The following is a 15,192-nucleotide window of genomic DNA, read 5'->3' on the forward strand; positions in this document are numbered from 1 at the left end:
GCTGAAAGCTGAACAGCTTTCTCTATAAGGCAAGGAGTGACTTTATTTATTATTTTTCAAAAGCTCTGTCTAAGACTAAGACACCATTTTCCCCTGGGCTTTAGTAACAGCAGGTTTTAGATTCTCAAATGAAAACTGAAGTAGGTGAAATCCAGGAGTAAGGAAGCCTGTACCAATGATCAGACTAAGTCTTACCAAGGATGCCTATGTACCAACAAGCACTTGTCAGTTGTGCAAAATCTCATCTAAAGCTCCCAAATATTGCTGGGAATGCTTTGAGTTCACCTTGCAGACTATTTAAACTCACTTTTCAGCAGAATCTGGATGAAGTTTTATGTTGTGTAACAGGAAAATCAGTATTGTAGTGTGCCATGCACACCTCAGTGTCCCTCTTTAAAAACTCGGTGTGTATCCTCAGACCCATAATATTCTCTCTGCAAACAGACACTCCTTTGTGGCTAATTAAGATGTTTTATGACAAAGTTGCTGTCTCATTTACATGCCCCAGCAGGTCAATTCTGCCCTGAGGCTTTTGTGTTGCTCATGCCAGAACAGGTCTCACCAAGGTAGAGCGAAGCCAGCACATGTTGAGCTACTCAAACTTCTCCTGCAGTAATGGGATTACAGTGAGGATTGGTTTAAAGCCTTCATTTAAAGCCATTAAAAATAGTCACTTTGCTGTCAGATTATTAATCGCCTGTCATAATATTCTTAGAGGTGATTATAAAAAGTATATTTCTGTGTAGTCAGAACGCCCTCCTGTCAGACAGCGTGGGGAATGAAGAGGCAGCAGCAGGAAGAGTGCCATGGCACAGAAACACTGCCATCTCCTGATCCCTGGGAAGGCACTGCCAGGCACACAGTCAGCTGGGTGAAACCATAATGTCAAAGAGGTCTTCTGATGTGCCTTTGATTCACCTTTTGGTTACAGGCACACACTGTTCAGCTAACACAGGATAATTTATTAAGCTGCACTAATCCCCCTTTAAGACTTCTCTCTGTCGAGCCAGATCTGTTTTCCCTCAGGCACACGATTTGGGTGTTTAATTGCTATAGCACCAGACACATCAGCTATAGAGTGTGGGCTTCGGTGGATTGATGCCGCGCTTGTTCCTACTGGGTCCCTTGTGGACCGCTTAGGCAGCACTCTCCTATCACCTGCGCGTGCACATGATCTCACCTTCGCAGGTAGTCGCGAACAGCCGCTCACACACACAGTGTATGCACGAACTGGAGACAGAGAGGCAAGAGGGGTTCTCTGCATGCAATTCCAAGATGTTTAATGGCAACACACCCGAAAGGTGTCAAAGGCAAGAAGAACACAAAACCGAAAGCCCGCGCCAGTTTTATCCCAAAAACTCCTAAAGGCAGGCAGAGTATCCAAAACCAATAGTCTGAGGGCTAGGGGGCAGAGGCAAGGTTGAATGACATAACAGGGGCCAATGGGAAAAGGGATGGGAGGGGGGAGAGGGCCAGTGACCAGCAGAATCTAGACAGAGGGAGAACTTTCTAGCACAGTGTTGTAAGGAGAGACCACTTTTAAGGCAACTTGGTGGGTGTAAAGTGGACTTAGCCACCGCAACATCTCCCCCTAATTTACTTTAAAAGAAGGCCTCCCCCAATTACTTGGAACTAAGGTGGGAACCATTCTTCCCCTTTCCATGAGCGGGAAAAGGGTATTTTGGTTTTTTAACTGAAAGGGGGCACAAATTAGATGTTCATATGGTTTGTCACTTTGCGTCAACGTCGCCTCCAGGTGGCACTAGTCTCGTCTTTGGCTGACTCAGCATCAGGGTTATCTGTGGTTTTTCTCATGTTCTCAGGAGCCGTTGTCAGTGGTCCAAGGTAGGGCTTGATATTTTTTCCCGGCACCCATTTCAAGCCTGCTGGAGTGGAAACACAAGCATATCCCCTTCCCCAGGTGATGAGTGGAAAGGGTCCCTGAATTTGACAGCTCTCTGGATCCTCGACCAACACTGGTGGCTGTTCTTTTAATTTGGCCTGTGTTGAATTGGTAAAGTGTCAGAATACAGAGGGGGTGGGTTCTGAGAAGGAGTTGTTTAAGAAATTGATGGTAAAGAGAGCTTTGCAGAGTCTCACAGTGGGAGAATTAACCTCTGCACCTCTGCGTTGTTGGTCAAGGACCCTCTGGAGAGTCTGGTGGGTCCTTTCAACAATAGACTGTCCTGTGGGGGAATGGGGTATGCCAGTGGTGTGCTGGATATCCCACTGCCTAAAGAAATCTTGCACTTTATTAGAAACATAGGCAGGATCATTGTCCATTTTCACTTCTTTGGGCACTCCCAGGGTAGAAAAGGCAAGAAGAAAGTGTTTTATCACGTCTGTTGCCTTTTCTCCCGCATGGGCAGATGCAAAGACAGCTCCAGAGAAAGTGTCTACTGACATATGGACATATTTCAGTCTCCCAAATTGGGGGACATGGGTGACATGTGTCTGCCACAATTGGCAGCTGCTGAGGCCACGGGGGTTTACCTCTGTGCCTAAAGATGGTACTTGATACTGTTGACAGCTAGGGCACGTCGCTACAATTGCTCTTGCTTGATCTCTGCGGATGTTAGACATCCTAATGAGGGCAGGAACTTTTGGTGGAAAAATTGGTGGCTTAACTTGGCTTGTGCAAAGGTGTCAGGTAAGTTGGGACTGTGCACCGCCATGGCCAGGGCATCAGCTTTCCAGTTTCCCTCTGCGATGGGTCCTGGCAAATCTGTACATGCATCACATGATAAGGCTGCTCTCAGTGAGAGAGAAGGTAGACCAGTTCTGAGAGCAGTTGGCATAATTGGGGATTCTCCACTTCTTTTAACAGGGCATGTTCTGCTCTGGTGGTCACGCCAGCTACATAGGTCGAATCTGTGACTAAATTGAATGGTTCTTGAAATCTTTCAAATGCTCTAACCATGGCCTCCAATTCAGCAATTTGTGGGGATCCCTCTACCACCTGGACATCAGATTCCCACTTCTGTGTCTTGGAGTCCCTCCAAGTCATCACAGATTTGTGCGAGCTTGAACCATGTGTAAAGACTGTCAGAGCCTTGAGAGAGGTTCGACTTAGCAGTGATTTTGGCACCAGATTGAATGCTGTGTTAAACAGCTTATGTTTGGGTTTGCAGACTGAAATTTGGCCTGTGTAGCTGTCCAGAGCATACTGGAGATGTTCGTTTATCCGGAGCAAATGCTCCAAGTTACCAACTGTTAATGGCAGGTGTATGCATGCAAAATCACACCCAGCAAGGGTTCGGAGGTGGGCCCTGGCCCTCATGATTAATTGGGCCATTCGTTCCTGTGGCGTTGTGATGCTTTTGGGCGACTGACACAACAGAAAGATCCACTCTGTAATGATTAGAGGGTCCTTCTGCACTGTGTCCCACTGAAAGATCAGGCCATGAAATCTAGGTACGTTACCTAGAATAATGAAACTGAAAGGCAGGTGTGGAAGGGTCCAGTGAGCCTGTCGAGAGGACAAGGCAAGCTGCACCTTACTGATGGCTTCTCAGGCCTCTGCAGTGATGGCACGTGGTGAGTCCAGGTCCTTACAACCCTTGAGAAGGTCAAACAGGGGCGAGAGGTCTTCTGTCGTAATACCCAGCAGAGGATGTACCCAGTTGATGGACCCACAAAGCTGATGCAAGTCTCGAAGGGTCTTTGGGTCATCTTGGATGGTGAGCTGCTGGGGTACGACAGTCCATTCACCAATGCAGAGTCCAAGGTAAGTCCACGGGCAGGTACACTGGATCTTCTCGGTTTGAATCTCAAACGCTGCTTTCTCAATGGCTCTGAGAGTCTCTTGGAGGGTCAAGTCCAGGTAGTTGTCGTCAGGTGCAGAGATCAAGATGTCACCCATATAGTGGAGTAGGATAGCCCTGGGGAACTCTTTCCTGATCGGGGACAGGACGTTTCCGACGTACCACTGGCAGATTGTCGGGGAATTTTTCATACCCTTGGGTAAAACTCACCAAATGGTATCTGCGCAAGGGGGCCTGCTGGTTCAGGGATGTCATGGAGAAGGCAAACCGAGGGGCATCGCATGGGTGTAAGCAGATGGCAAAGAAGCAATCTTTAATGTCTATGACAGCAAGCTTCCACTCTTGGGGGAGCATTGAGGGTGAGGGCAGGCTAGGCTGCAGGGGACCCATGTCTTCAATTATTTCATTAATTCTCCAAGGTCTTGAAGAAGCCTCCACCTGTCTTTGCCTGGCTGTTTTAGAACAAAGACAGGGGAGTTCCAAGGGCTGTTGGAGGGAACAAGGTGGCCTTTGGCCAGCTGTTCCTCTACAAGGGATTCAAGCACATGCAGCTTTTCAGCTGATAGGGGCCACTGCTTGCTCCAGATAGGTAAGCGCTGGAGTGGCACGCTTTCCAGTGGCCCCAACTAAAAATCCCAAGATGGAGGTGGGATTACAAGCTGAGTTCCCCATTGGCTAAGGAGATCCCCACCCCATAAGGTGAATCCTGATGGGATAACAAATGGCCTGATGGATGCAGTGTCCCTCTCGACCCTTGATAACGATGTTATTTGTACTCCTCATAGATGCTGCAGAACCCCCAATCCCTGTAACCACTCCAGCAGCTGGCTTAAGTCCCCACTGCCGTGGCCACTACACTTCGGATATGATGGTGATATCAGCCCCTGTATCCACCATCCCCCCAGCGTGGCTGTGGATTTCCCATTGCGCAGTTTTCAGTAAAGGGTTGGTTTGTCCCGTCCCACTACTTGTGCCCACCATATGGATGGCGTCCTGTAGTGCCTGGGGAAGTCTTCGGGTAAGATGATAGTCTGTGTTACCACTTGACCCTTTTGTAGAAACCAAGGGGTGTTAGCACAGGAGACAGAAATCTGTATTTATCCACTGAGGTCTACCGTGTGTGCCTCAGGTGAAATAGAGAGCTCGGGTGGACTCCGCACGGTGTCTCCAATTACTAAAATGTCTACTGTTTTATCCAAAAGTTTTTCAAAAACTGTGTGTATGGGTTGCTGGGTTCTGTCGTGGAAAAGGTGTGCACAGGTACTCATGAGCAAAAGTCTTTTGCCTGCTTCCCACTGCAGCGAGCAGTCACTGTCCGTGGCATGGGTGGGAGGGCAGGAAGAGACGGCCGATGATTTGGTGTCGTCACACAGGGCCAAGCTGCGCTTCACTGCCCATTTCCCAGCTGGTGCTTGCAGGTAGAACAGTCTGTAACAACAGGCTTTCTATTCCCATTAGGTATCTTGGGTTTAGGGCAGTGTTTTACAAAGTGTTGAAAACTTCCACAATTGTAACACCGGGGCCTTTCATTATCATCCTTTCCTGCTGTTATGGCACCCACCACCCCTTGTTGGAAGCTTGGGTTAACGGTGGATTCTCCCCCTTCTAGTTTGGTGCACACTTCCACCATTTGGTTGAGGGTGGGGGCAGGGTCCAGGGGAACAGCTCTTAGGACACTTTGGCATCTTGCATTTGCATTATCTCTCACCAAAGTTCTAAGCAGCTCTCTCTAAGCTGCTATGCTTTCGACCTGGATCTCGATTGCCCCTTTTAACCGGTCTACAAATTTGATGAAGCGCTCTCCTTGTTTCTGCTTTATACTGGAGTAGCTGGCAGGAGGGGTAGAGCTGATGGGGGTAAGGGACAACGCCCTCTCTGCAGCCCGCTTCAAATCACCCAGGACCAGCTCTGGGAGTGTCCGGGCCTGATCTAAAGGCTTTTCTAGGTTGCCTTTGCTGCATAGCTGCTCTAGGGTTAAATTTGATCTGTTGGGATCTCTCTGGTAACTTGCGTGGAGGTCCCAGAGCGGCCTTTTCCATGTCCTCTCCCACAGTAGACATTCAGTTGGGGAGAGAAGGCAGGACATGATTCTCTTAATATCATGCAGCACTAGAATGCTTGCAGCAAAAGTAGCCTGAACTAGGCTTTTGAAATAAGGGGACTCCTGCCCGAAATCATTTGCAGCCTTGCACAGTTCCTTTAAATTGGTAAACGGGAATGGTTCCCACTGGGGATTCTGTCCCTGTCTATTGTATGTAACAGGGGCAGCCATAAACTCCCAGTCTTGGTTTACTTCCGAGTTTGCAGAACTTCGCGCAATTGCGAAATGCCCGCCACATGGTCTGCGCCATTTTGAGGAGCTGCCACTGACACGTGGCTTCCATTGTTCAGGGTGGGGGCGGGAGACCCCGTAGTGGGGAAGGGGGGTGAGGCACCAGAGCCGGCCATGTGGCCTGAGCCATGTTTGTGGCATGGGGCTGGGGCTGGGGAAGGTGCTGTGGCGGGGCAGGCTAGGCTGCCACCGCTACTCGGTGGACTCCGTGGGGGTCACGCGTCCTGGCACGGCAGCAGCCACAAGCGGCCGCGCCATCCATGGGCGGGGAGAGCCGCACGGCCGGGAGGAGTGTCTCCCACCTGGGAATCAGCATTCTCAGGTATAGCAGCCTCCTGTTCTGATTCCGAGACCGCTTTGTAAACTAAAACCACTAACGGGAAAAACTTCTTATCCGACTCATGCCTGCCTTGCCTCAGGAAAGCCAGCCTCTCAATCACCCAGTCCCAGAACGCAAGGTTTGTAACAGATTCTATTTTAACATTAGAGAAATAATAAAAAACCCACTGCATAAAGCATCCTAAGAGTCTCTTAGAAAAATGGATTTTCCTCACTTTTAGGGTATTTTTAACTTGGAGAAAAGCCTCTCGCTGGGGAATTGAGAATTTTGCACTCATCTTTCCCCAAAAACCTCACCCAGCCACCGAGAGAAAAAAAAGCTAGTAAAAGAAGAGGTGAAAAGGGATCCAAACGAGCTTTCCTTGGCCTCACTCACCCTGAGTTTTGCTGGCTTCCACCGACTCCAAAGCCACTCCGCTGAGCCCTTGCTGTGGCGTCCCTGCTTGCGCCGCTCACCTGGCGCCAAGCCGCGCCAAGCCCTCTGGCTCCCAGCTCTCAGGTAAAAGAAAAAGTCTCGGTGGATGGTTCTCCGTTTGTCAGCCGGCTCTCTCACACTGAGAGAGGTATCAGTATCAGCTGTCCTTTCAGGCAGGTCTAATAGAATTTAGATCTCCTGTTTCATAATGGTGACTCCTCAGGGCTTTCGCTCCCCGAGGGACATTCTTCCAAAGACTTCAGCTGAAGTCCCTGTTTGATGCGCCAGCTATAGAGTGTGGGCTTCGGTGGATGGATGCCGCATTTATTCCTACTGGGTCCCCCATGGACCACTTAGGCAGCACTCTCCTATTACCTGTGCATGCATACAATCTCACCTTCGCAGGTAGTCACAAATAGCCACTCACACACAGAGTCTGTGCACGAACTGGAGACAGAGAGGCAAGAGGGGTTCTCTGCATGCAATTCTGAGGTGTTTAATGGCAACACACTCAAAGGGTGTCAAAGGCAAGAAGAACACAAAACCGAAAGCCCGCGCCAGTTTTATCCCAAAAACTCCTAAAGGCAGGCAGAGTATCCAAAACCAATAGTCTGAGGGCTAGGGGGCAGAGGCAAGGTTGAATGACATAACAGGGACCAATGGGAAAAGGGATGGGAGGGGGGAGAGGGCCAGTGACCAGCAGAATCTAGACAGAGGGAGAGCTTTCTAGCACAGTGTTGTAAGGAGAGACCACTTTTAGGGCAACTTGGTGGGTGTAAAGTGGACTTAGCCACCGTAACCATCAGCAGCTGCTTCTGCCACCAACTGTAAAAACAAAGCAAATTTAGTCCTGGGAGACCACAGAGAGATGGAGTGTGAAATGTTACAGAGCCTAACGTTTTCTTCATGCAGAACTTGTTGCTAAATTTCACATAAAAACACATGGCAAAGCAGCACATCCTGAGACAGTTCTGGGGTCCAGGCCTGCTGAGGACCAAGCCACCATGCCCAGCCCTTCCCTCCAAAAAGCTTTCACAGGCAGGCAGGGACTGGGCAGCTGCAACCATTGTGACTGTGGAGAGCATAAAAGAGTTTTGTAGTGAAAACTCAAGCATCTCGCTCACTGGAAATGAATAATTTCTTTCATAGTCTTTGTGATGCAGTTAACAGCTTCTTTTCCTTCTGATTAATACCCATACGATCATGGTAAGGGCAAGAGTACATTTTATGCTTGGGCTGGTTAATTTTCATGATTATTTTGCAAGGCATTAGAGTCTCCTACTGAGGCATCCATGTATTCATTACACTTCAGCAGCATGGAATGAAGTTGTAAATGAATGCTGCAAATTTGGGCATTCTGGTTCAGTGGGAATAAGAAATTGTGTCAATGGAACAAGTGACCTGTTCCAAATTTCTGGTTATGATATATGGGAGAAAATGTAAAATAAAGTAAGGAGTATTTCAGACAACAGCAATCTTAGAATAGTATGTCCTTGAAATAGAGAATAAAACAAAAATATTCACTCACTTTAGGTAAGATTTCTACTCTATCAAATAAAGACTACGTCAAACTTCCAAAAGTAGATTTAAATCAACACCACAGGTGCAGCTTCTGGAATTCCACGTATTTTTGGTGTGCCTTGTCATGCCCCATTTGCACCGGAAGCTGCTCTCAAAAATTGCCCCTAACACCTTATCATGGGCCACAAATTTACCAAGAGTCTGATTCCCAAATATTCCCAAACAACCAGATCTGGCTCTTAGGAAAAATGGCTTGGTTGAAACAGTTTTTCAGGAGGAGGAGACTTCCCCTCCACTGCAAGCAGACTGATTCAAACAGAGCTTGGAAGAATAATAAAGTTTGCTGATAGCAAACCACCCAACACCCACTTTGCTGCTTCAGGTAGGAAACCACCTGAAAGTGAGAGACTTTCACCTCCTCCAATGGACACATCCTGGCTGGGAAACAGCTGCTGGAAGGGCTGAGGGCTGGGCAGGAGGAGAGCACACCTGAGACCACCTGGGCAAACGGACCAATGGTAAAGACCCTGCTGCTCCTTACACCCCTGCGTGTACACCCAGAAATCCTGCCTCCATTTGAAGAAATCCAAGAAAAAGCCATCCCCAAGGGACATAGCTAGCGAACATCAGTGACCCCTGTGTGCCGTGGGATGCCTCTGCCCAGGATGAAAGTCACTCCCCAGCTGGCTGTCACCTCAAGGCGCCCTGGCTGTTCCTTAAAGGAGCCCACTCCACGTTTCCTGGAGCAGTCGGTGAACATGGCTGGAAAAGCCACTTCCTCATTCAAACAGATGAAATACGAGGGCTCGAATTATGTGAATTATTGTGCTTGTCTTTGGCATTTCTCTGCAGTCTCATCTTACTTCAGGAAGCACACTGTATTTTTTGTTACTCTAGACTACAATTAGCTACAAAAAATGACATTTTTAATCTCATCTTTTCTGTCACGTCTTAACCTCCTTAATACACATGTAATTCTTATCTTCCTCCTGCACTTCGATTAACTTGTCTGGCACTGCAGCAACCACGGGAATCCTCAGCCTTTTCCCTGTCCTGCAAACAGCATCTGGACCTCTGACACATCAGGGCTGCCATATGCGTCCAGCAGCCCCTCATGCCCACCCTGAGATGGGGGCCCTTTGCAAAGGGACAGATTTTGGTGCCATCACAAAGTGGTGCTGATCCTCTCTACCTCAGAGAAAAGACAAGCAAACGCTGATGAGCAGAAGCAGTGCTGTTACACCAGGTCCCTGTTATTAGTCAATCTAGTAATCAAACAGCTCATGGAACTCTGCTTGCCTTCTCCCTGAACATACTCAGCAAACTGGAGTTCGAGTCTCTTCTGCACATCTATGATTTGAGGGATCACATAATGATCTTGCAGGTTGAAGCTGATGGAGGTCAAACTACTTATTTCACAGAAAAAGACTGTTAAGATCTGCAAGCTTATAGGGTTTGAGTTCTTAAAAAAAAGTAGGGCTGGTGGGATGTGGCATTATAACTTCCAGTGATGCTGTCTTGAAATCAAATTCAATTTTAAAATAATTTGCATTTGTGGTACTCTTTTTTTGTAATACCAACGTAGTCAACACTGGGAGAAATGATCCAGGCAAGCAATAGGTTATCTGAGACAAAAAGAAGCATTTTTATGGATTTCTGTAAATGAGGCTCCACACAGGATGAAATTCAGTAACTGCAGCTGCAGAGAGTGACAGTAAATGGTGTCTGCTGGCTGCAGGATCCATGCCCTGATATCACAGAATCCCTAAAAGGTTTGGGTTGGAGGGAACCATTAAAGGCCATCTAGTCCAACCCCCCTGCCATGGGCAGGGACAAATGCACATGTACCCAAAAACACTTTCAGAGTGGAAATGAATTAGAACTGGGTGAATTAGTCTCTGTGAATAATTTAGCAGCTACATTTTACATTACTTTTTGAATAATTTATTCACAAATACATTTTCTCAATTATTTGACCTCTGCTGCAAAGTAATGAATGTTATTTTGCAAATAATTTACTGTACAATATTTATATGAACATATTAATTCTGAATAAATTTCGCTATTACCCCATTACTTCCAAATTCACTGTTTCAGTGATCTCAGCATAGACAGCAGCTGTCTTTTGTAAGTAACTTCTATTGCCTGGTCTGGTTCATCGTAATTCAAATGTCTCAGTACATATTCCAAAATATTTCAGCCTGTTCTGGACATGTTCCCTCTGGGTAAAACGTGGAGACCTCCTGGAATAAACACAGTGGTGGGCAGGCAGGTACAGACACGGGTGGATGGACCAGGGGGGAGCAGCAAACCCAGGAATTATTCAGACAAAGGTTTTGGGGGGGTTTGAGAGGTATCTGTGAGTATTCAGAAGTCTCACTGAGATTTGAAAGGACTAAACACATAATTCCAAGGCTCTTAAGAAAACCATAGCCTTTGCTGAAATATGTTTTATCTCCATAGTGCAATGATATAAGCTACTCCTTATTTAAGAACCAGGGCAGCAGACAGGGCACAGCTGTAGTCACAGTCCAAAAAGCAGAAAGTACGCAGGCTGCTTTACAGATATCATGTACCTTGGGCCTGCAGGAGAAGCAGGTGGGAAACTGGCTGCAAATACATGAAACTGGCCTGAAATATATGAAATCAACACAGCCTCAGGACCCTTTCTGAAAACAACGTTTGCTCTCTCTTCATAGACATGAGCAACATACCAACACACCATCAATGGGCTGTGCTGGATTCAACCCTGCCTTCAGGCCAGGCACAGCAGTAGAGAAGCTGCAAGGTACTGCTCTGCAGCTGCAAATGTGATGGAGGAGCATTAAAACACCTGGACAATACTTGAAAGGATGCTTTGTTCATTAATTTATGGCAAACATATAAAACTTAACTTCTTCTAACCATGCTCTCATGGCTTTCAGTCCCATAGTTCTCCTAGCCAAGAGCTCCAGAGGACCATGAGACACACAGGCCCTCTGGCTGGAGGGCTCCAAAAGAGTACTGTGCTGCAATTTGCAGAGCAAAGCAATGCAGCAACAAAGCCAGGGACAAGTTCTGCAGGATTTCATCACCCTTTACTTGCCATTTTTAATGAAAAGCTGACATTTTAGAAAAAAATTACTCCTTAATTTGCTTAACAAATTGACAGTTAAAAGCAAGAGTCCCCTGCTATTTTCAATCACACTGACAGCTGATTTTTTTCTAGAAGAGGAGAGCATATTTGACATAAATATTTAACAAAAAAAACCCCCAAAACCACCATGAAGACTGGTAATTTTGAGCTTCTTCTATTTTTAACCAAACAAATTACTTATTGGGTGGTCACTGGGAGACTTGTGATTTCCCATGTTCATAAATCAATCGACCACCTGGGACAAAGAATATAAGCAAAGGATTTCACCATCTTCTGAGTCCCTTTTCAGCAGCATTATGTGTGGATACTATGGAGCTCATATGCATTTTAAGCAACCTACTTGATGGCCTACTGTTCTCTGCTGGGGAAGGAAACACAGGAAAATCTTCGTCCTCTGTAATTTAGTGCCACCACTGCAGGTTGGAACACCTCAGATTGCACCTCAGGTAAAGAGCTTAAAGAAGAGAAACAGCACTGTGTACATTTAGGATGATTTCATCTCCTTCATCCAGAGAGTAAATGTTGACCAAGACAAGACCTTTATCCTGCAGGGATCATATATATTCTCTGCCTTTCTTGTACCTTTTGCATGCTGTGTCCTGAACAGACAAAACCAATCTTTTCTTCCCTGGATTTTGAGCTTCTCTTGCCCCAAGTTTGAATAGAAACAACAGCCAACACTGCTCAGGAACTGAAGAGCTTCCCCTGCCTTACTTCAATTTATTCTTTTGTTTATTTGTTTTCCAAACGTAACTGCTTAAAATTATTTTTCACTTTCCTTTTGGTGACTCTGGAGAAGGTTTGCTCATAAAATGTCTAGAGCCACGCAAGAGAAAGTGAGCTGTAAAAGCTGTGGACTGTCACTGCAGTTCAGGCTAAATGAATTCTCTTTTCTGTGAATCCCCTCCTATTCCAAGAATAGTTAATATAATTTATTCAAATATATATTGAAAAGAAAACATTATCTATCCCACATATACTCATAGATGGACTTGGCTGCAAGAGATGATTACCAGGTTGCAGCCAGCTCTGAACACAGACACCAGGCTAAAAACTTGGGGAGTCACCTCCAGTACCATCCCTTATCCATATTACAGGGTGTGTAATTAGATGACAGATCTTGATCTTCACACAGCAGGAGTCAGATGTATTTTGATTCATTTTGTGTCCCATGAATTGTGTTTCTAGTCTTTGTTACTTTGGCTTTAATTCATCGTGTCTGTAATTCCCTTCTAAACAATTTATCGTGTAACTGATTTGCAGCTGGAGGAAACTGAGGAGAGACTGGGAGATTTGCCACCTTCATTTTACACCTGCTTGGTTACACCTACAGGGTGCTCCTTTTTCATGCTCATTCTCTTCATGTCTCTTTCAATTACAGGCAATCTTCTTCAAAATATCATCTCTAAGTAGCTTCCCAAGGAGACACTAGCTGCTTTTTCTTCCTGGCATTTGTCTCTCCATAAGATACCATTAATAATGTCCCTTGGGATACTTCAGGATTTCCTTAGGATGGTCTTCCCCCACTATTTTCATCTATTTTCTGTATCTCTTACTCCCTTTATTGGGTCTTGGGTTTCCATGGCACTCTCCAGAAAACATTTTTTCTGAAAAATAATAAAGATAGCTCTGTTAGAAAATCTGCACGAGTGCAAAGACCACAAAAGAAGTGGTACTTTAAAGATATATAGATCTTGAGACACTTCAGTAAAAGGGGACACAATTCACTGAAAATTCATTTCTTACAGTTGTTTAGTTCCATTTGCTTCCAGTCATGGCTACAAATGATGGTGATCTCAGTTCTGTATCTGCAAACAGCTAATGAGAAGGAAGTCATTAACTGAGGTTCTTGGCTGCATCACAAAATAGTCCTTTTTGTAAACCAGAAATGATAGCAAAGGGTTGAGCAATGTTTTGGCTGGGTTTGCTTGACCTGATAGTTCTCACTCTCACATGACCATGGACAGTGTAACATCATGTAACATCTCGTTCCCTCAGTTACCAGAAAATATTTAATCTGCTATGAGACGCCAATTTAGTTTTGATTTGTCTCAACACTGATTGTGGAGGAGGGGTTGCACATGTGCCACTTGCAGGACTCAAGTAGAAGATGGGAGAAGGCCCCGTTTCTGGGGAGACTTTGCCCGGCAACCATTTCACATCTCAAATGGGATAGGCAGTCAGCAGGGGAACACCAAAGACACTGTACCCTCCAGAGAGTTCCTCCAATCAGATGGTGAAAGGTCTCCACAAATGGACTGCCATGGAAGGTTGGACTGGGCCAATGGTCTCCTGCCGGCAGGTGGACTTTGGGAGGAGCCAGGGGGTATAAAAAGTAACTGCGCCACAAGCTCTGGGGGCTTACTGGGATTTGTTTTTTGGCTTTGGGGATTGGTGACTGAGGCTTTTTGGAGCCTTGTCTTTTGGGGCTGCTTTGCCCTGGCCCTTAGCCTGTGTTTTGTCCTTTTTGCCCTGGTTCCAGCCTGGCCTTTTGGCTCTGCTGCCCTTGCTGGCTCTTGCTCGCCCTCGCACCTGCCCTGCCTCCCTGTGTCCCTGACCGCTGCCTTGCGGCTTCACCCCTGCATCCCTGCCCAAGCCACCTGTGTCTAGCCCTGCTTGCCTCTGATCCAGCCCACTGCCATGATCCCCACCATGTCCAAGGTTCTGGACCTCCTGCCTGAGCGCCCACTCACTCACCACATGTCCGGTCACCCATCACCATGGGAGCCGTGCCTGTGGAGCCACGCCTCTCCAAGAGCTGCACAGGATCCCCAGCAGGCAGCATGGAGCAAACCACCCCACCACGTGAACATTGATGGCACTCCCCATGCTGCAGTTGGTAATGCTTGTTTTTCCTCTCTCTGTCTCCCCTCTCCCTCCCTCTTTCTCCTCCCATTCCTTTTCCATTTTCCTTCCTCCTTCTCTGTTTTTTCTAGCCCTCTTTAGCAGGGCCAACTTCTTTTTGTTGTGGTGGTGGTTTTTCATTACTAATAAATGGTTCTCAGATACAAGGTTGCCTCAGTTGACTTAATTTGTTCTAAACCATCTATTTTTAAAAGAACTCAACACAGTTTCCCACAGTGGAATGTAGCATCTGTGTTTTCACCAAATTCTGGGCTAGGAGCATCATTTAGTATACAGTCAGAATAACTCAGCCCTCATTTTTATTCTCTAGGTATTTTTCAGCTTTGGTTTTTGAAGACTCTGAGGACAAATCTCTTGAGCAGCTTCCTGGGAAGGTCAGGATGCCCTTAGTCCCAGCTGGATTGATGCAGGAGGCTTCAAAGCACTCAGCACCTCTTTTTCCTTCCCATATTTGTCTACGTCTTTCCTTGTTCTTCCATAACTCTATCACCTGGGATGGTTTTGACATGCTCAATCTGATTTAGTTTCCTTGTATTTCCCCAGGGACTTGAATTGCTCTTCATGCCCCATTTAGTTTTCCTTTAGAGAGAATACCATTTGGTGTAAATGCAGTATCTCCAGTCTCAGGAACAAGAAGAGGAATATGGAGCAATTTCAAAGCTGCTTGACTTCTTTGGCCCTTACTTTGCTCTCTTCCATCCATGCAGGATCCCCCACTAGACCAACAGAGTTTTGATGGAGCACCTATTTCATCCATTCTTTGCATTGTCTGCTTGAAAACATAGCCCAGACACAGCTTTTGTCCCCTCATGCTCAGCAA

Source organism: Corvus hawaiiensis, chromosome 7 (assembly GCF_020740725.1).
Source record: "Corvus hawaiiensis isolate bCorHaw1 chromosome 7, bCorHaw1.pri.cur, whole genome shotgun sequence".
Taxonomy (NCBI): domain Eukaryota; kingdom Metazoa; phylum Chordata; class Aves; order Passeriformes; family Corvidae; genus Corvus; species Corvus hawaiiensis.